The sequence below is a fragment of the Carlito syrichta genome, unplaced genomic scaffold (assembly GCF_000164805.1).
Source record: "Carlito syrichta isolate Samal-C Ts95f unplaced genomic scaffold, Tarsius_syrichta-2.0.1 Scaffold115619, whole genome shotgun sequence".
In the NCBI taxonomy this organism is placed as follows: Eukaryota; Metazoa; Chordata; class Mammalia; order Primates; family Tarsiidae; genus Carlito; species Carlito syrichta.
In genome coordinates this window covers 297471-305730 of record NW_007059715.1, presented here as the reverse complement: position 1 = coordinate 305730, position 8260 = coordinate 297471, and positions in this window count along the sequence as shown.

Sequence of the window (8260 nt, the reverse complement as noted above, 5' to 3'; positions counted from 1 at the left end):
TGAAATGCTACAAATAAAAATATCAGAAATGAAGAATCTGATACAACTATCATGTATCCATAATAACTAAAAACAATTTAAAAAAAAAATAGGCTGGGCATGGTGCCTCACACCTGTAATCCCAGCACTTTGGGAGGCTGAGACAAGAGGATTGCCTGAGTCACGGGTTCGAGACCAGCCTGGGCAACATGGTAAGACCTCCTCTCTACAATAAATCAAAAAATTAGCCGGGCGTAGTAGCGTGCCTGTAGATCCAGCTATTTGAAAGGCTGAGGCAGAAGGATCACCTAAGCCCAGCAGGCTGATGCTGGGATGGCCATGAGCAGGCCACTTCACTCCAGTCTGGGCAATGGAGTGAGACTACAACTCAAAAAAAAAAAAAAAAAGAAAAAGAAAGAAAAAATCATGGCATATATAGCCATCAAAGGACTTGTGTCCAGAATACAAAAAATAACTGGGCATGGTGACTCATGCCTGCAATCCCAACACTTTGAGAGGTGGAGGTGAGAGGATTGCCTGAGCCCACGGGTTCAAGACTAGCCTGGGCAACATGGTGAGACCTCGCCTCTACAATAAATCAAAAAATTAGCAAAGCAGGGTGGCAGGCGCCTATAGTTCCAGCTATTTGGAAGACTCAGGTAGAAGGATCGCCTGAGCCCAGCAGGTTGAGGCTGTGGTGGCTGTGAGTGTGCCACTGTACTGTAGCCTGGGTGACAGAGTGAGACTCCAACTCAAAAATAATAATAACATTAATATCTATAATAAAAAACACTCGATTTTAAAATGAGAAAAGACATAGATGTTTCATGAAAGATTTACAAATGGAAGATCAGCATATGAAAAAGTGCTCAGTATCAACCATCAGCGAAATGTAATATACATTAAAATCAGACTTATTTTACCCCCACTAAAATGGCTAATATAAGCTGGGCTCAGTGGCTCAGCCTGTAATCCCGTGCCTTTGGGAGGCTGAGGTGAGTGGATTGCCTGAGCCCGTGTGTTCGAGACCCGCCTGGGCAGGCGAGACCTCATCTCTACAATAAATCAAAAAAAATTAGCTGGGCGTGGTAGCACGCGCCTGTATTTCCAGCTACTTGGAAGGTTGAGGCAGAAGGATTGCCGGGGCCCAGCAGGTCGAGGCTGCGGTGGCTGGGAGTGGCCACTGCACTCCAGTGTGGGTGACAGAGTGAGACTCCAACTCAAAAATAAATAAAAATAAAATAAAATGGCTAATATAAAAAACACGACTGTAAATGTTGAGAGAGGTGTGGAGCAACTGGAACTCTCATATAACACTTATAGGAGTACAAAATGGTAAAATCACTTTGAAAAACAGGAGGGCAGTTTCTTTCATTCTTTTTTTTTTCCTGAATTGGAGCCTCACTCTTTTCGCCCAGGCTGGAGTGCAGTGGCATGCTCACAGCCACCTCAGCCTTGACCTGCTTGGCTTAGGCAATTCTTCTGCCTCAGCCTTCCAAGTAGCTGGAACTACAGACACATGTCACCACACTCAGCTAGTTTTTGTGATTTATTGTAGAGACGAGGTCTAACCAAGTTGCCCAGTCTGGTTTGGAAGCACAGGCTCAGGCAATCCTCTCGACTTGGCCTCCCAAAGTGTTGGGATTACAGGCTGAGCTACTGAGCCCGACCAGGTGGGCAGTCTCTTAAAAACATACACTTACCATATGAACCAACAATTTTCTACTCTTAAGTATTTTTCCAAGAGAAGTGAAAATATATATCCACCAAATAAATAAATAAATAAGACCAAACCCAAACACCTTGTGTAAGAATGTCCATAGTGAGCTGGGCTCACTATGGTGGCTTAGCCTGTAATCCCGCGCTGTGGGAGGCTGAGGTGAGTGGATTGCCTGAGCCTGCGTGTTGGAGACCCGCCTGGGCAATTTGGCGAGACCTCATCTCTACAATAAATCAAAAATTACCTGACGTGGTAGCGCGCACCTGTAGTTTCAGCTACTTGGAAGGCTGAGGCGGAAGGATTGCCAGGCTGCGGTGGCTGGGAGCGTGCCACTGCACTCCAATCTGGGCAACAGAGTGAGACTCCAACTCAAAAATAAAAATAAAAAAGAATGTCCATAGTAGCCTTATCTGTAATTGCCCCAAGCTGGAGACAACCTAAAAGACCATCAAGAGGAGAATGGATAAACAAATTGTGGTATATTTATAAAATGAAATACTACTCAGCAACAAAGAAGATCTACTGATACATACAATAATAGTCTTTAAAATATTGTAAGTGAAAGAAGTCAGGTACAAAAGAATATATATTATATGATTCCATTTATATAAAGTCCACAAAGAGGCAAAACAAAGATTTAGTAATAAAAATCAGCAAGGGACCACTAGAGTGGGAGGGGCTCAGGGAGAATTTTAAAGGTAGCTACCCAAGAGAACTTTCTAGGTTAATTGTAATGTTCTGTATCTTCTTCTAAGTGGTTATTACACAGATGTATATGATTGTCAAAACAGCAAACTCAACGGTTAAGATGTGTGTAGTTTACTATATTAATTTTTCTTTTTTCTTTTCTTCACTCTGTCACCCAGGCTGGAATGCTCATGGCCACTACAACCTTGACTTGCTGGGCTCAGATGATCCTTCTGCCTCAGCCTTCCAAGTAGCTGGAATTATAGGCATGCACCACCATACCTGGCTAAACTTTTAATTTATTGTAGAGATGAGGTGTCACCCAAGTTGCCCAGGCTGGTATTAAACCCCTGGGCTCAGGCAATTCTCTTACCTCCGCCTCTCAAAGTGTTGGGATGACAGGTGTGAGCCACCATGCCTAGCCTATTAATTTCTATGTATCAATTTAAAATAAAGGTCAAGTGGTGGATTTCTATTCCAGGAGCATCTGTCTCCAACCTTTTACTGATCAATTTGATTTGTTTGGTTCAGTGTGATTTGGGGGCTCTTATCTGTTCAGGGCTGGGTCCTTGACTGTGGAATTCATATTAAAGAGCACATAATCTAGTGTCCCAAAGAGATAACATTTAGAATCTGTGAAGCAATTCTGTGGCACCAACAGTCTTTTATTTCCATTGGATAGTGAGTAACCATTTGGCCATTGTAAGGCACTGACTTGTACTAATTTGATTTGTACATGAATATATGATGGAGTTCCTTAAAAGTACAATGCTTAACCTACTTTATTGCAGGAAAGTCAAAATGATAAGGCAAAAATTAATTATTCAAAGACATGCATAATACTATCAATTTTCATTAAGCCCATTCTCTAGCATTTGCTGCCATGACCTTTACAATGCTCCAAATTAGTTACAAAATAATTTCCTATCCAAAGTAGGCATCAATTGACCTTCCATACAACCCAGCAGTCCCCTTCTGGGAATATACTGGGAATATTCCCAGAGGAACTCAAATCACTCTATAAAAAGATACCTGCACACGCATGTTTAATGCAGCATTATTCACAATAGCAAAAACTAACCATGCTGCCCATTGAAAGTGGACTGGAATTTTTAAATGTGGTACATATACATGATGGAATATTACACAGCCATAAAGGACAAAATTATGAACTTTGCAGCAACTTGGATGGATTTAGAGTCTATAATACTCAGAGTTGGTGATCTATCACAGAAACAAATAACTGAGTACTACATGTTCTCACTCATATGTGGACCCTGAACAATTATCATACTATAAAAAAGGCATTGGCAGTAGTGGGACACTACCAGGGGACGGGGGGTGCACACTTCAATAAGGGTACCTGATCTCAAACCAGGAGAAGTGGGGACCAAAGTGAGGCCCAAACTTTACCTGTACAATGACCACTTGTATACCCAATCCTGAATTGTACCCCACATCTTTAAAATAAAAATTTTTTAAAAACAAAGCAGACATCTTTTCCAAAGCAGGTGGACACTCAGGTCATTCTTCCTCCCTTATTAGAAAACTTATTGGTTTTTGCCCTCAGTTAGAAACAAACCAGAAGTCAGGGTATGTAGTAGGAATTTATTAACAAGCAAACAACTTTGTTCATACCAGAAAGACCAGCAACTGGGTTATAAATGACTTGAGAGCAGGTACAAGAACTTAACACTTTTAAAGCCTTTCATTCAAATGTCTGCTGCTCAAGTAGGCGCACAGGAAGTGCTCTATAAATACTGGTTATTATTTAATGCTACACTCCCTCTGAGAAAATGATGTGCCCTGAAGAGGTGGGAGTACACATGGCAAAGGAGTTACCCAGCAAGTGGAAGGTGGGAAATTCAAGGAGTAGTGTTTTTGGATAGGGTTCCTAAGAAAACTTGGGATGAAAGCCTACTGCATGTATGTTTGCTCAATCCTCAGGAATCCTACCTTGGTCAATTGACTCCACAGAGCTAGATCCTCCCTGCACAAGCCCTAGATTTGTTAACTCTTAAGAGCCATTTAAAGTGCCCTGAGGCCGGGCTCAGTGGCTCAGCCTGTAATACTAGCACTTTGGGAGACTGAGGCAAGTGGACTGCCTGAGCCTGAGGGTTGGAGACCAGCTGGGGCAACTTGGCGAGATGGCTCTACAATAAAAAAAAAAAAAAAAAAAAAATCAGCCAGGTGCCTGTAGTTCCGGTTACTTGAAAGGCTGAGGCGGAAGGATCACTAGAGCCCAGCAGGTCGACACTGGGGTGGCCGGGAGTGTGCCACTGCACTCCAGTTTGGGTGACAGAGTGAGATTCCAACTAAAAAAAAATAAAAAATAAAAAAGTGCCCTGAAGTGGCTTCCAGGACTGCTTTGTTACCTTGCATATAGAAACAAATTTTAGCCATCAGAAGGATACCTAAAACTTACAGAAACAAGTTTTAAGCCTAAAGAGTTTTCTGGGGAATAAACTGGCTACTGTAAAGAATTGGTTTTATATTTCTATCATTACTTTCCAAATTCTCACACTGAAACTTGAATACTCCATGGCAAAAGGCAGGTGACTTAAAGAGCAAATACTGAACTTTTAAACAGGTGTAGTCAGTGAAGGGGGATAAACAAGTGTCAAGAGACAAAATATTACTTAGGAAGTGTTAATTTATGCATATACAGCCAATGTCAGTTGGGGGTGATGGTGTGCACCTGTGGTCCCAACTACTTGGGAAGTTGAGGCAGGAGGATGGTGTGAACTCTGGAGTTCAAGGTTGTACTGAGCTATAATTGTGCCTGTGAATAGCCACTGCACTCCAGCCTGGGCAACATTGTGAGAACCCATCTTTTAAAAATTTTTTGTAAAAAGCCAGTGTCAGGAGCTCAAAATAAGTAAGGTTGGCCTTCTGGAAAGGGTTTGGAAATATAAGACTTGCTTCTTAACTCATTAAAATGATTTTCAAAGGTGAGAGGAAGAAGGCATATTTTGAGTCCTTAGTATTATCTGAGGTCACCAACAAAAGAAGCATCTGTTTTGAACATAGAAGAGCCAAGATAAGAATTGAGTTTCCAGGGGAATCTAAGTTTGAAAGTCTCCTAATCAGTCTATATAATTTTAACAGGTGCTTTTGCTGAGTCTTGTGTGAGAAGCAGCTATAGTATGGTGAAAATAATATAGGGGCCCAATGAGGTTCCAGTTCTGCTATTAACTGACTGGGAGATCTTAGTTCTCTTCATGAAATCCAGTCTCTTCATGAAATCAAGGTTAAATGTTTAAGGTAACCCAACAGACCCTTTGTTCATTGCTGTATCTCCAGTGCCTGGCACTGCAGATGCTGACTGAAGAAACCTAAGTTTGAAACCACCACTTACTAATGGGATGAACTCGAGAGTTATCCAACTTCTTTGAGCTTCAGTGTTCTTATTTATAAAATGAAGACGATAACTACATCATAGGACTGTGAGAAGTAAATGAGATGGAAGGTCCGAGAGGGAGTGGTGCATGTCTATGGTCCCAGCTACTTGGCAGACTGAGGCAGGGTCGCTTGAGCCCAGGAGCTTAAGACCAGCCTGGGCAAATATAGCAAGACTGTCTTTTTTTTTTTTTTCTGTTATCCAGGCTGCAGTGCACACTGTAGCCTTGACCCGCTGGGCCCAGGCGATCCTTCTGCCTCAGCCTTACAAGTAGATGGAACTACAGGTATGCATCATCATGCCCGGCTCATTTTTGGATTTATTGTAGAGACAAGGTTGCCAAGTTGCCCAAGCTGGTCTCAAACCCCCAGACTCAGACAATCCTCTCACTTCAACCTCCCAAAGTGTTGGGATTACAGGCGTGAGCCACTATGCCCAGCGAGACTGTCTTTTATTTTATTTAGTTTTATTTTTTTTGAGTTGGAGTCTCACTCTGTCGCCCAGACTGGAGTGCAGTGGCCGCACCCGGCCACCGCAGCCTCGACCTGCTGGGCTCCGGTGATCCTTCCGCTTCAGCCTTCCAAGTAGCTGGAATTACAGGCATGCGCTACCATGCCCGGCTGTTTTTTTGATTTATCGTAGAGATGAGGTCTCGCTGCCCAGGCGGGTCTCGAACCCGCAGGCTCAGGCAATCCACTCACTTCAGCCTCCCAAAGACGCGGGATTACAGGCTGAGCCAAGCCCAGCTGAGACTGTTTTTAAAAAAAAAATTTTTTTTTTTAAATTTTTTTAAATGAGATAGACATGAAGCATTTGGTAAACACCATTTAGTCATAATTATTACATACTAACTCCTTACACTTTTAAAAAAATTTCATGACATTTCAGTTTTTTCAAAGACAATTTTCATGATATGAAATCAGTTAACCATGATCTCCAAGATATCCCTCCCAATCCACTGGGATAAGGTCCCAAAAGCCATGTTTGTATTGATGATCCTGCCCCATGAATCTGACTGGTTCTGTTTACATGTGTCCAGAATAGAGTTAACATATAACACCTGGAGCTATGGGGTAATTGACAGGAAAAGCAGAAGCTGTTAAAGACGTACAACTATAGATGGAAGATGATACCGGTTCAGGGGCCCAGAACAGCTTTCTAGTTCCTGAGTTCAATCTCATCCCTGCCTTTGGAAGTCTACCAGACAGGTCTGAATCCTTATTTCTTGCCCATCTTAGCACTGATGTCCTTATTATTATTTGCAACTAGGCTTTGTTATTGCATTTTTTCTGATCCTCATTCTTATGAAACAGACAACATAGCACAGAAGTAGCCTATGGAATCTGACAAGCAAGACCTTGCTATTCACTCAGTATGTAACTCTTGGGTGAGTGAACAGTCTTATTTCCTCACTTAAAAAATAGCATAGCAATGCCTACTTTGTTTTAGGGCTGCTTAGAAAATACAGTAAGGCATCTGGCAAGAAGCACTCAACAAATTATGATTCTGTTAGTATACCCATTTTACAAAAAAGAAAACTATGGCTGAGAAATATCAATATTCTTTCTACTACACTACACTGGGAATAAACACACAAGATTATCAAAACAATGAAAAATAAAAATGAGAAACTTGTGAATTTTTTATTTTTTATTTTTTTAGTTGGAGTCTCACTCTGTCACCCAGACTGGAGTGCGTGGCCGCTCCCAGCCACCGCAGCCTCGACCTGCTGGGCTCTGGCGATCCTTCCACCTCAGCCTTCCAAGTAGCTGGAACTATGGGCACGCGCTACCACGCCCGGTTAATCTGTGATTTATTGTAGAGATGAGGTCTCGCCAAGTTACCCAGGCGGGTCGAACCCACGGGCTCAGGCAATCCACTCACCTCAGCCTCCCAAAGGCGCGGGGATTACAAGCTGAGCCACCAAGCCCGGCTACTTGTGGACTCTTAAGTGCTCTGAACTTTAAGTGATTAAACGGTACTGTGCATTGACTTGATGCAAATAGCTTAATGGCAGCTTTGCTTATAACCACTCAACTTCATTTGGTTCGGGTCCTATATACTGATTTACTCTCCCAGATCTCTCTGCCTTGGAAAGAGAACGTACTGCCAGCTGACACGTTTCTCATTTCTACTTCTCAGTAACGAATTTGTGGGCCGGGTTCGGGGGCTCAGCCTGTAATCCCAGCACTTTGGGAGGCCGAGGTGAGTGGATTGCCTGAGCTTGCGGGTTCAAGACCCACTCAGGCAACTTGGCGAGACCTCCTCTTTACAATAAAAATTTTTTAAAAATTAGCCGGGCATGGTAGCGTGCACCTGTAGTTCCAGCTACTTGGAGGTCTGAGGTAGGATTGCCAGAGCCCAGCAGGTCAAGGCTGTGGTGGCCAGAGCGTGCCACTGTACTCGTCTGGGCGACAGAGTGAGACTCCAACTCAAACAAACAAAGAATTTGTGAATTGCTATCTCCAAGGGGG